Raw genomic sequence first — 12,597 nt, 5'->3', positions numbered from 1 at the left:
CCTTCAGTAGTTTGAATCTTTTATTTAGCTGGCAGTAGTGGCGCTCGCTGTATTCCAGTAGATCGAGTAACGAAGATTTTTGGTGAGGTAAGTGATTTGTGAAAGGTATTGGTTAATGTTAGTCAGGGCCATTCTTTTGTAGGGATTTCTGAAAGTCAGATTGCGTTGCGCTAAAAAATATTGTGTGTCAGTTTAAGCACAGTCATGTATAATTTTTCAAAGGGGACGTTTCAAGTGGATTCCTCTGACGTACTACTGTGCCGTGTAAGTTCTTTGGACCACATGCAGAGATGACTATAATCCATACAGATGGCTCTCTGCGCCATGCAGCTATAGGCAGCACCAGAATTCTCTCTAAACCATAGACGGAATGTGTCCTCTGCCTTTTCAGCAGTACAATACTGGCTGGCGGAAGATCGTGGAGAAACAAAATTCATCCCTGAAAATAGCACCACGCAACTCTTTGGCAGTTCTAGGTTTCCACGTACACTACCGCAGCAGGGGCAACTATCTGTGTTGTGACCTTAACCGCAGCTTTACACAACAGATGACAACGAAATAGCCCGATCGTATGAATGCGTGGTGCCTGTTCTGAGGGACATGTCCAAAAGAAGACACCACCAATTCATAAGCCTGATTCGCCTCGATGGGCAATGAATCAACAACCTTCAGCGCAGATGCACATTTGCGTTCGACCTCCAGCGGGAATCTAATATTAGCGAGCGTGAAGAACATGGACGGAGACTGCCTGTAGGCAGCGCTAGTTGGAAGTGTGGATGAGCCACGGAGCGTGCCTAGGTAGTCCAAACATTTGCGATGAACACTGCTCTTGGGTGGCGCAGTGCTTAGGGCAACTGACTAATAAGTAGGAGATCCCTGGTTCAGGTTGCAGTCTGGCACACGTGTTTCCCTGTCACTGTTGATTGCACACAAAACCCCGATGCAGCTGAGATCATTAGTTTCTCCCCTTTCCTTTCTCCCCTCCTCCCCAGTTTCAATTTACATAAAATAGCTCAGCTTCTGCTAGGTTCCAACCACTGGGGTGGGATGACATGAGTATTGCAGTTTGTCCATTACTAGCGCCAGGACACGTGGTAATCATATCAAGTTTGTAATGTGCTTGTCACACAATATGAGAATCAACCGTTTCGTATGGACAGACGCGGTCGACAAAACTTTGACGATACATGTTGTTTTATCACATTCCCCTTCACTCTAGCTTCAGATCACTGTCACATTCGAACACAGTACATGCCTGCGTATTACACGATACGACTAGCATGTCACATGTAGGCCCACAACGATGCCCATTTGAAACTCTGTTAAGTACTGATAACACAGTATCAAGCGAATAGGACTATGTGGTAGTCTCCAGCGTCCTTCACGATGTTCACTAAGAGTCTGACTCACAATTAATCTGTCCACTTGATGACACGGCCACATAGCGATAACAATACTTCAGCAGTCAGCGCGCAACGGAAACGTAAGCTGCAGGACAGTAATACGCCCTGGCGCCGATTGCAATCATCACTGTGGATTGTAATTCTAATCTCTTACATACCCGCTGACAGGATATATTTGTACAATATCGCCTCCACATCGTACCATCCATTCCAGCTGCTAATTTTTCTTTTCATCAGTTAGTGTATTTTCTAATGTATTTTCAGTGTTCAAATATTGGTCAACCCTGTAAAAACAGGAACTTGGTCCTTTTGTGACGCTGTAGAGGGTCTAAATCGGGTACCCAGCGCTCATGCGACCTTCAAATTCCCAAGTCACGGCAGTGAAGTCTTGTTTACATTCTAAAAGGTAGTATGGAATCACTCCGGTAAGGTGGTCGAAGATGTGACAGAGAGGCAGAAGGAAGTTATTGTACGTTTGTTGGATGGCCATCTTCCGCGCCAGCTGTTAAATCATTTATTATTGGTTTTCCCTCTTGAGCTTAATGCAGTTTAATTACAGAGAGTTACACCAAACATATTTCGCTTTCATTTATAAAGCATCTTCCGTGGTTATTCTGCTAATCAAATACATACCTTTGTATACTTTGGTTCCTTTAGATTAAAAAGTTGGTGTACAAGTTACTTACGGTGTTTCTTTGCAGATTCTCCAAACCACTGCTTCTTCCCTCCTTCCTGGCAGCGGAAATCGTTGAAAGACTTCGATTTACATATATGCATTTGACAGTTTTTGCCATTCTGCAGTATTTCTTGGGCTGCATTTCTTACACTTCGCTTTTGTAAATCGAACTGAAATTATGTGTGTTTCTCACTCTGGACAATAACAGTGTTTACGTCTTGCAACGGGACATCCTCCTCTAACATTACTTTTCCTCAACTGTAATTGCCGGTACCAGTATAATATTTCGAATTTTGTACAGGTCAGTATTATCTCAGTTGCTTTTCTGAAAACTTGCATATAATTTTATACACAGTATATTATATTTCAAGCAAAAATTTATGAAAAGGAATTAATTTATAAAATATTTTAGTCTCGATGTTATAATCAATAAATACTTGCTCTGAATGTACAGTTAAAATTATTTTTTTAGGAACATTTGAAATTACGAATTATTGGCACACTTAAAATTTGTATTATTAATTACGCAGTCCTGTACTGTATACTATATTTATTTCTGGATTCATTTCTGAAATAATAATTGAAATTAATAATGTAACGGGAACTAATAGAAATTCATTTGTTACGAAAAATTGTAAACCCTTTGGAATATTTTTATTTCCCCGAAGTGTTAGAGTCGTAAGCTTCCTCTGATGTGATAGGACGTATTTCTGTGCTAACAACGTAATTTCGGTTTTGTAATTGCGAAAAATCAAAATACTGCACGATACACTAAAATGTGAGAAAATATATTTACGTAAAAAAATTCTGCAACAACAATCTACAGATTTATTTAGTTCAAACCAACCATGAGGATCTGATGTGACATTTTAAACTTCAAGAATCAGACCCATAGACAAGAAGAACCGGAGCCAATTCAACATGACAAGCTAAGTAAACTAGAAAGTTTATTGTAATCTTCGCTCCTCTCAAAACTTCATAAACGACTTTGCATACTAATTACTTGGACTGGGCGTTGTTTAATATGGACAATAGGTGGAAGTAGGAAGGAGGGGAAGGTTACATTCTGTTCGTTTGTTTCCGTTCACGTTGTGAGAGTTGCCAACCTATGATACTACTTTTTTAAAATTCGTGTGTGTGTGTGTGTGTGTGTGTGTGTGTGTGTGTGTGTGTGTGTGTGTCTGTGAAAGTTTGTAGTATCACAGATAGGTAACACTCACAATGTGAACGGAAACAAACGAACAGATATAAACACTGTTAGTGTACAGAGTGAGAAACACACATAACTTCAATTTACAAAAGTGAAGAATAAATAATGCAGCGCAAGAAATACTGCAGAATGGCAAAAACTGCCAAGTGTATACGTAAATCGATGTCTTTCTAGGAAGGAAGAAGTAGTGGTTTGGAGAATATCTAAAGAAAGACCGTAAGTAACTTGTACAACAACTTTATAAGCAAAACGCTGTTTTCAACCCAAATGTATGTATCCAATTTATAGAATAACCAAGGAAGATGCTTTATAAATAAAAGCGAAACGCGTCTGGTATAATTCTCTTTAATTAAACTGAAGAAGTTTAAGATGCAAAACCAATAATAACTAATTTTAACAGGTGCTCCAGAAGATGGCCATGCAAACAAACGTATTATGGACGCCATGTCAGGAATTTCCAAGTAGCTTCTACTTGAACTATAGAAGGATACATCTCAACTTGCGTAGAACTGTCCAACATATAAAAATAACACCATTTGCAGTTAAAATATATTATACCTAAATATATTAATGTACAAGTTAAAACAGTTCTGCCAGCGCACAGAAAACGAAACAAATAGCTCAAAAATTTGAGTAAACGACGAAATCAAATCCCTTTATGCCAAAAAACAAACCCTAATGGGAGCTATATAAACCACATTTTAATCTTACGAGAGTTCTGAATAATACCGCTGTTTTTTCCCATCTTGTGAGCAAGGCTAAAAATCGTACATACGCAGTGATAGAAAAAATGAAAAAAACACTCACAAAAGAGAGATTGCAAATTTAAAAGCTAAAAAAACAACCAATACAGCCACAAATTACTCCCAGTCTAACTAAAAACATCACTTCTATCCAAGATTGGCAACCTCACTGACATTGTTTTGCATACAAAAGAAATAAAATGGTTAGAAAAAGGTCAGAAATACAACGTCATCACACAAATTCACGAAAAATGCATACAAAACCTCATAGTTGACTCAGAAAGATTCTCACACAGGAAAACAGAAACGAAAGAAGTGAGGTAAACATTGGTCTTACGAGAGAGCTAGTCAGTAATGATAATAACACAGATGAAAGGAAACGGAGGGAAACAAAACAATACAGATTCCATAACACTGACAAAACTTAGAACAAAACTACAGGAACACAACACAATCATCACAAGGGCAGACAAAGGAATCACAGTGGTTCTCATGGATAAAGAGCAATACATCAATAAGACACAATAGCTCATCACAAAAAGTAAAATTACAAAACTAAATCAGATCCGACTGGCAGATTCCATGTAAAGTTGAGAAAGCCGGCCGCGGTGGTCGAGAGGTTCTAGGCGCTTCAGTCCAGAACCGCGCGACTGCTACAGTCGCAGGCTCGAATCTTGCCTCGGGCATGGATGTGTGTGATGTCCTTAGGTTAGTTGGGTTTAAGTAGTTCTAAGTTCTAGGGGACTGATGAGCTCAGATGTTAAGTCCCATAGTGCTCAGAGCCATTTGAAAGTTGAGAAACAGTGTGAAAGACATTCAACACACAATACAAAACAACGAAAGAAGAAATCTGCTACAAACAAATCCCAATGCACGTTCCCTCCAGTGCCAAACAAAACTACACGACAAAGACGTCCCTCCTCAGAGCTATTGTGAACTAAAGAAACGGTGCCGCTTACCCATTTGCAAGACACGTGTTGAAAATCTTATAAGAAAACTACAAATTACAAGAGGACAGGACTATAAGAAATATCACACAGCTGATTCATTACATAAGCAATGTACAGTTTACAGACACAGTCTCCCTCTTGTCATTTGATGTAGAGAATATACAAAAACTGAAACAATAGACAATATAGAACAAAAAATCTTAAAACAATCCTGTTGGTGGAACATCCTCAACTGAGCATTATACCAGTGGCTGAAAATACCGCTTCAGTTGTAAATTTCTTTCGGGCTCTTATAAGCCAATCTTCAGGTGTCGTAACTTGGTGCTGCGACCCCCGAGCGCCGCGGTGGGCGTGTACTAGGCGCGGTGTGCTACCTACGAGCGCAGAAAATGGTTCAAATGGCTCTGAGCACTGTGGGACTTAACATCTGTGGTCATCAGTCCCCTAGAACTTAGAACTACTTAAACCTAACTAACCTAAGGACATCACACACATCCATGCCCGAGGCAGGATTCGAACCTGCTACCGTAGCAGTCGCGCGGTTCCGGACTGCGCGCCTAGAGCCGCTAGACCACCGCGGCCGGCGCGAGCGCAGAAGAGGGACTCCCTGTTCTACGGTCATAGGTAGCACACATTATGTGTGTTTTTCCTGATAGCTCTCCCATAAAATAACTGAAGAGACTTTCTTTCAGAATAAGCCTGCCCTTTCCTCCTAGTGGTTTTACATCCTCAAGTACTTCACCTTTCTTCTCTTTCAGCAAGCGACGAAGTCTACCACCAAGCCCCTATTGGATGTAGCCAACTTTTCTATTGTTGTATTATACGGATTTTTATGTGTTACAGCTTTGAAAGAAGAGAAGTCCGCATCACCAAGGAATTAATATATCTAACACTATACTGGTCCTCAGATCTGGGGAACATCCTCACAGCTGCAGCAGCCTCCATGCCTCCTCCCGAGCCAAATAATTTTTAGAGCATGCTACTGCATGCTTTTCTTGCCACACTTTCTCACTTTCTCACGCTGGTGACAGTATTTAGACGTAATTTCTACCTCTAATACTTTACCTGAGTCAATACCAATAACAGCTGCAACTCCATGCAGGGATGTGTGACCGCCTTTCATCCAGGTCCCATCTACAGACACAAACAGTTCAGTAACATTTGCAGGAGATTCACTGTCATGAACATCTACCCCAGGATCTATTTCTTTTGGTTTATTTACACCAATACCTCCACTGCTTTCTTCATAGAAACTTTGGCAGTATCGCATACAGCATCAGACATTTCTTTACTTATTTTTTCAAACCTTACACAAGATGGAGGTATGTTCAGAAAACCACACAATAAATTACCTTCTTCCCTCCTTTGTCCAAGGCATCTCAGAGCATACGATAACCTAAAATTGCTTTCATAGGTACCAGTGTCAGTTTTTTTGGAGGAGGAAACTGAAAATTGATAGCCACACGAATTACAAATTAATTTAAAATCACAAGCTACTCCCACTCTTCTTTCATCAACAACAATCATGCATTCCGTATTTTTACAACTAACACATGAACATGAAAACTTTATAGCCTGGCAGAGAAGCTCTAAATCGGTAACTCTGAATCCAGCGGAATACATATCTGAGCCGTGGTAAAACAATTGCTGTTTTGAACAGCGCGCCGCAGCGCGTTGTGTGAAGCAGTCGCCCTCCGTTTCTGGCGGTGGCGCCGCTGTGGTAATCGCAGCTTTGGTGTCTCCCTCTGGTGGGAAAGCGGAAAGGTTGCCTGTTCACGTGCTTTTAAGGGGCGCTATCAGCTCGGCAGGGGGTCATTCGGAGTGAGGCTAGATCAGTCTCGCGTCACCAGTTACTGGTCTGTATCTCGTTTGCATTTGTGCGGCAGTTAGTGTCTGTCTGTCGTCGGAGTGCTAGTATCTCTGTAGTTTGGATCAAACTTTAAAGCCAGAAAACGAGAGTTTTGCCACTCCGCCAGTAACAGACCTCAGCTAGTGGTCGCCCGGTCGGGGTTGAGTTCCTGCATCTGAGTCTGCGCGTAGGCCACCAGTCTGCCCGAGTTGCTCGGGCAACGGTCATTGGCGGTTGGATCGGTCGGTTGGTCGGCCGCGTACTGAGACACGAGATGACTTGTCCGCCTTGAGCGTCGGCGCATGTGAGGACCCCACCTGAGTCCAGTAGGCAGCGCCGTGTAGAAAGGGGTAGTGGCTTCGCGGTTCATACAAGAGCAACAGGAGCGAAACCACGACATCGGGCTGGCCGGGGCGAGCTGCGACGCCGTGAGACGGGAGATTGGCGCGCCTTCCTGCGTCCGTTGAAGCGGCTGGCAGCGGACGGTTCGGCAGAGCGTTGAGGATGCTGCGCCAGGTCTTCGCCAAAAATCGCAATTCATTAGAAGTTAAGTGATTGGAGATATGTTGTTTCATTTACTTGTTAAATTCTACTTGTTTTCTTGGTGAAATCACCAGCCGCTTTGTTTTGGGGTCGTCCCACCATTCTTCTCCGTTTGCCCACCCGCGGGAGGTGGTTATTTGTGAATTGGGTGGTCCGTTTTTCCCTTGTGGAATTGGGGAGGTTTTGAGCAATCTGCGGTTCGGGTTGTTTAATAACCCCTCTCCCCCCCCCCCTTGTCAATCTGTCATACGCTAATAGCTGCCTCTGTCATGTTTGTCAGATTTGGTGTTAACGAATTTATTGCTTAAAGGCCGAATTCTTGAAATATGTTTTTATCTTGCCTATCATCTTGCGAAGTGGTATATGTGTAATGTAGAGCATTTGTACATTTTATGTAAGTCTGCATTTTATGGGCTTTATTTAAATAGTCATTTTAGGTTATAAGGTTGCCACCCTTCCACCGTAAGTCTTAAAAAAAATTGCACTTTCGGTGGCAAATAATTTGAGTGTTGTATCATTTCCATCCCTCTTACGGGGTGCATAGTTTACGTGTTTGTGTGAGTTGTTAAAAATTTTTTAGTTTGAAGTAATCTGGCGTGTTGCAAATTTGCACCAGTGTACTCTTTCAGACGTTGTTGTGAGTGGTCATGACTACAGCCGTGTTGAAAGAGAGCAGGCAAGCTTCTCAGACTGAAGGCTCATAATGTTAATATTGTTCTTCCTGCCTCTAAATAAAATTGTCACTTGATTTTTCGAGGGTGCTTTTCTGCTTATAATTTTAAATATGTTTTGAAAAAGCTTTTAGCAATAAAATTCACATTTGTTAAAAGTGATTTCATTTTCCATCAGTTACTTCCTGGCAACTACTTCCACGCTCACTTAGTGTGATTAAATGTGTTTATGTTCTTGATGAATCGGTAGTAAATAAAGTAAATTCTTTAAGAAAAGATTTTGAAAGTAAATTTACGGTACTGTATAATTCTCCTGTCCCAAGTTTCAATGCTGAAGCTGACAGCTCATGTCCTTCATTTCGAGCTGCTTTCTCTTTTTTGTCGGTAAACAGATTTCCATGAAACCTCCGTTTCCTAAACACATTTTTTCCACCACGCGTTATGCATAAATCTTGACTTCCACGTAAAGGTTTGCGGATTTAACCTTCCACCTATTAATATCTGTTAATATTGTCAAAACGTAAATAAACCACAAGCAAGAAAGTTTTCAGGCAAAGATACAGATGTCAGCCAGAGATATAGATGTCAGCCAAAGATATCGAAAGAAAATAGCCTTCACACTGACAACAATTCCGCTGAAGCAAGCATTTCCCCAAATGTCGGAAAAGGTGGAAGTTACCGCCAGTGCAGAGTTAATCAGTTTAACAATTTAAAAGCTGCTATCACGACCGAATTCACACACAACATAGATTAAACTGTGTAGATCAGGAAAATAATATTTTTTAAAAAATCGATTTTTTGGACCAAAATCCATTACTCCCCCCCCCCCCCCCTCAAAGAACGTGCTTTGCAAAAAATACGTTGTCTTCATACTTGTGGTTCAGTTCCATCGAAAACTGTTCCATCTGCTAACTTAATAATGACTGCAATTTGCAAAAAGTGGTTCTTGATGTATGGTACAATTATCGCTGGAATTGTTTGCTCTCTAATTGTCAGCTAAATATTTAAATTATTTTTGCATGGTGTTGTAATGTTCCAAAGCAAACTTGTGTAACATTTGATTATGCGACTGTGTATCACGTAATAGATACTGATAATTTCTGTTTTTCTCTCCTGTCATTCCCATTCATTTTTAAAGACTTGTGACGATATATCGCTAAACTGCGTCTTTTTTAAAAAACAGCCACTGCATCTTTGATGTTCTTTAATACCACGAACAAATAGTGAAGGATAAATGGCGCTGACAGCACGATACTGCCAAACTGAAGAAAAACGCGCCGACCGAAAAATGCCACACGGCAATGCTAAATGAATTGTCTAAGCAAAACTGACACAGGCTGAACCTCGACCCATACATCTTGCTCACGTGCTGGTTGGCACCCCACGACCGACCCTGCTCTAGGTAGGCTATCATTGGTGAGTGTCTGCAGTTGGATTTGGCACACTGAAAAAATTTGTGGACTCTCTTCCTCTCCTAATTAGCCCATTATCAAGGCTAGAGGAGGTGTTAAACAGTTTTAGCGTCGAGTCTGCCTTTGGTGACTGATTTTACTGTACAGTGTGCTTTTCTTTGCTGTGGGAGCCACTGATCTTCGTGCAATCAAAGGCACATTTAATAAGTACTACTCCTCTTCATTCCAGGACTAAGAAACTGGCAGTGCACTACTTATACATTCACAAAGATATAAAAAATGTAACTTGAAAATTGTACTGTTTGAAAAATTAACCAAAATATCACATTTCTGTTGTGACAAGGAAACATTTCGGATGGTGTGTATCGTTTATGATGATGATCATTCCACATTAAGCTCCCTCACTAATAGATCATTTACTTTTGTTAGAGATTTCTGTACAGGCACGCAAGAACATTAATAGACACAAACACCAGTGATAACCCCGTGCTACAATCATAGGGATGTGGTCCCAGCGGTCCGCCGCTGCGGTCGAGCGGATCTAGGTGCTTCAGTCCGGAGCCACGCGACTGCTACGGTCGCAGGTTCGAGCAGGTTCGAATCCTGCCTCGGACATGGATGTGTGTGATGTCCTTAGGCTAGTTCGGGGACTGATGACCTCAGATGTTAAGTCCCATAGTGCTTAGAGACATTTGAGCTACACTACTGGCCATTAAAATTGCTACAGCAGAAGAAATGCAGATGATAAACGGGTATTCATTGGACAAATAAATTATACTAGAACTGACATGTGATTACATTTTCACGCAATTTGTGTGCATAGATCCTGAGAAATCAGTACCCAAAACAAGCACCTCTGGCCGTAATAACGGCCTCCATACGCCTGGGCATTGAGTCAAACAGAGCTTGGATGGCGTGTGCAGGTACAGCTGCCCATGCAGCTTCGACACGATACTACAGTTCATCAAGAGTAGTGACTGCCGTATTGTAACGAGCAAGTTGCTCGGCCACCATTGACCAGACGTTTTCAATTGGTGAGAGATCTGGAGAATGTGCTGGCCAGGGCAGCAGTCGAACATTTTCTGTATCCAGAAAGGCCCGTACAGGACCTGCAACATGCGGTCCTGCTGAAATGTAGAGTTTCGCAAGGATCGAATGAAGGGTAGAGCCACAAGTCGTAACACATCTGAAATGTAACTTCCACTGTTCAAAGTGCCGTCAATGCGAACAAGAGGTGACCGATACGTGTAACCAATGGCACCCCATAAAATCACGCCGGGTGATATGCCAGTATGGCGATGACGAATACATGCTTCCAATGTGCTTTCACCGCGATGTCGCCAAACACGGATGCGACCATCATGATGCTGTAAACAGAACCTGGATTCATCCGAAACAATGACGTTTTGCCATTCGTGCACCCAGGATCGTCGCTGAGTACATCATCGCAGGCGCTCCTGTCTGTGATGCAGCGTCACGGGTAGCCTCAGCGACAGTCTGCGAGCTGATAGTCCATGCTGCTGCAATCGTCGTCGAACTGTTCGTGCAGATGGTTGTTGTCTTGTAAACGTTCCCATCTGTTGACTCATGGATCGAGACGTGGGTGCACGATCCGTTACAGCAATGAGGATAAGATGCCTGTCATCCCAACTGCTGGTGATACAAGGCGGTTGGGATCCAGCACGGCGTTCCGTATTACTCTCGTGAACCCACTGATTCCATATTCTGCCAACAGTCATTGGATCTCGACCAACGATAGCAGCAATGTCGCGATACGATAAACCGCAATCACGATAGGCTACAATCCGACCTTTATCAAAGTTGGAAACGTGATGGTACGCATTTCTCCTCCTTACACGAGGCATCACAACAACGTTTCACCAGGCAACGCCGGTCAACTGCTGTTTGTGTATGAGAAATCGGTTGGAAACTTTCCTCATGTCAGCACGTTGTAGGTGTCCCCACCGGCGCCCACCTTGTGTGAATGCTCTGAAAAGCTAATCATTTGCATATCACAGCATCTTCTTCCTGTCGGTTAAATTTCGCGTCTGTAGCACGTCATCTTCGTGGTGTAGCAATTTTAATGGCCAATAGTGTATTTGTGGTTCCAGATCCGTACAGTCATCTGGAGAGAGGCGGGCAGGATGCAATGGTGAGGACACATAACACATTTATTAAGCAGTAATACATAATTGTCTTTCAAAGCGCTGCACCACAAGCAGATTGGCGGACTTATCAGCAAGGAAGGGCCTCCATGATCTCGACTTGTAGTTCTGCCATCACAACGAGGCGTTGGGTGGCAGTGGTTATGTCATCAGGTGCCCGTTGACCCTCCATCTCTATGTATCTATTTCCAAACTGCTCGCATTGGCGGCGAAATGTGCACTCAGATGACAGAGACCCAGGGCCACATGGAGTACTCAGGCAGGGGTCAGCTCTCAGCCCCATTTAGGGAACAGGAGCTGGTGGCATCGGTGTCTGCCACAGGAACTGGATGAAAAGCAGCAGTAGCCCTCTTGAGGATGGACGGCAGCCAGCGCCATGGTCACGTAGCTAAAGCCTCCAGCAGGCCTGCAGCATGATGGCAGCTCCGCGCCCATCAGCATTGCGTTGGAAGTTGGCACTGCAGCCAGCAGCATCAGAGTCCTTCCAGCAGGACTTCTGTCTCCGTAAACGATCGAAGATAGCTAGGTGTGCTGAGGGTCCACTTCCACAGTTTCCTCTTTCACTGGATAGCCAAACTGAGAGGACGGCTGAGACTGCTCACTGAACAGTCAGCAATTAGCACTCAGCACTGAGATATTTTTAAGGAGGGTGCAGTTCCTACGTTGGCACTTTCCGTGCACTCTGCAGTGGTGATGAGGGCAATGAAATCATGTGGCCTGGTTTTCCTCGTTGTCAGCTTCCATGTTTGCCGTAATTCGCCCAGTGTTTCGCCGTAGCTGACAGTCTGCTGATCATTGACACAGGCAAATTGGCTTCCGGGCGTATCCAAGGTAGAACTTGGACTTTTTAGGATCCATTGGCCATAATATCATGGGGCATAAAAAACAGTTTCCTCCTTCTACCTCCTGACTCGACGTATGTCACCGCACAGTAGGAGTCCCATTTTATCAGTAAGTAGTAATTTACCTTTCCAT

The sequence above is a fragment of the Schistocerca cancellata genome, chromosome 8, assembly GCF_023864275.1.
Source record: "Schistocerca cancellata isolate TAMUIC-IGC-003103 chromosome 8, iqSchCanc2.1, whole genome shotgun sequence".
Taxonomy (NCBI): Eukaryota; Metazoa; Arthropoda; class Insecta; order Orthoptera; family Acrididae; genus Schistocerca; species Schistocerca cancellata.
This window is presented reverse-complemented; position numbering follows the sequence as displayed.